The sequence below is a fragment of the Eriocheir sinensis genome, unplaced genomic scaffold (assembly GCF_024679095.1).
Source record: "Eriocheir sinensis breed Jianghai 21 unplaced genomic scaffold, ASM2467909v1 Scaffold292, whole genome shotgun sequence".
NCBI lineage: Eukaryota > Metazoa > Arthropoda > Malacostraca > Decapoda > Varunidae > Eriocheir > Eriocheir sinensis.
Genome location: NW_026111601.1, coordinates 122,652 through 124,536, shown reverse-complemented (window position 1 = coordinate 124,536; position 1,885 = coordinate 122,652).

Here is a 1,885-nt window from a genome sequence, read left to right as displayed (position 1 = left end):
CACATATAATTACGTAAATTTTATATAAATTATATAAACAATATACACATTAAATAATGTAAATACGTATAAAAAAATATGTACAAAATACACATATAATCATATAATTCGTATCAAAATAAATAAACAAAATACCAATAAAATAAAGTAAATTTTCGTGAGAAAACATATACAAAATACACATAAAATAACGCCAATTTCTAAAAAAATATATGTACAAAAATGCACATAAAATAAATTTGCATTAAAAAATATAAACAAAACACACAATACATAATGTAAACGAGTATAAAAAAATGTATACAAAATTCCTATGAAATAATCTAAATTCGTATCGAATTAAATTAAGAAAATACTAATAAAATAATGTAGTTTTGGATAAAAATATATATAGAAAATACACATAAAATAACCTAAATACAAATACAAATATACATAAAAAAAAATTAAAATTGAATTAAATAAATATACAAAATAAACATAAAATAAGGTAAATTTGTAATGAATGATATGTAAAAATACACATAGAATAATATATATTTGTATGAAAATAGATATACAAATACACATAAAATAACATGAATTGGTATAAAATATGTATCAAAATATATACGAATACACACAATAAAATATACGTACAAAATACATATAAAAAAATATATATACAAAATACAAATAAAATAATGTAAATTCATATCAAAATAAATAATATATATACAAAATACAAATAAAATAACTAAAATTTGTATAAAATATATACAAAATACACAAAATAATTTAAATTTGTTTGAAAATACAAAATACACATAAAATAATGTAAATTAAACAAATACACATAAAATAACGTAAATTCAGAATATCAATAAAATAATGTAAATTTGTATGAAATATATATACAAAATACATATAAAATAATTTAATTTGTATTAAAATAAATATTCAAACAAAATATATAGAAAATATACGTACAAAATACATATAAAATGATGTAAACAAGTATAAAAATATATATACCAAATACACCTAAAATAATGTAAATTCATATCAAAACAAATACACAAAATTCCGATGAAAGAACGTATATGTGTAGGAAAATAAATATAGAAAATACACATAAAATAACGAAAATTTGTATAAAAATATATACAAAAAAAAACAACAACAATAATTTCAATTTGTATGAAAATAGATTTACAAAATACACATATAATTAGTTAAATTTGTATTTAAATATATGTACAAAATACTCATAAAATAATGTAAATTTGTATGAAATGAAAACAAATACACATAAAATAACGTACATTTGTATAAAATATATATACAAACACATAGGATAATGTAAAATCGCAACAAAATAAATACACAGAATATCAATAAAATAATATAAATTTGTATGAAAATAAAGATGAAAAATAACCATAAAATAAACCATATTTTTATAAAAATACATATACAAAAATACACATAGAATAATTAAATTTGTATTAAAATTAATATACAAAATGCAGATACAATAAGGTAAGTTTGTATTGAAAAAATATGCAAAACCCACATAAAACAATGTAAATTTGTTTCAAAATATATATACGAATACACATAAAATAACGTAGATTTCTATAGAAATATATATACAAAATACACATGAAATGATGTAAATACGTATAAAATATATATATACAAAATACACATTAAATAATGTAAATTCGCGTTAAAATAAAAAACAAAATATCAATAAAAGAATATGTATTAGTATGAAAATAGATATACAAAATACACATAAAATAACTTAAAATTGTATAAAACTATATACAAAAATACACAAAAATAATTTAAATTTGTATGAAAATAAATATACAAAATACACATAAAATTAGGTAAATTT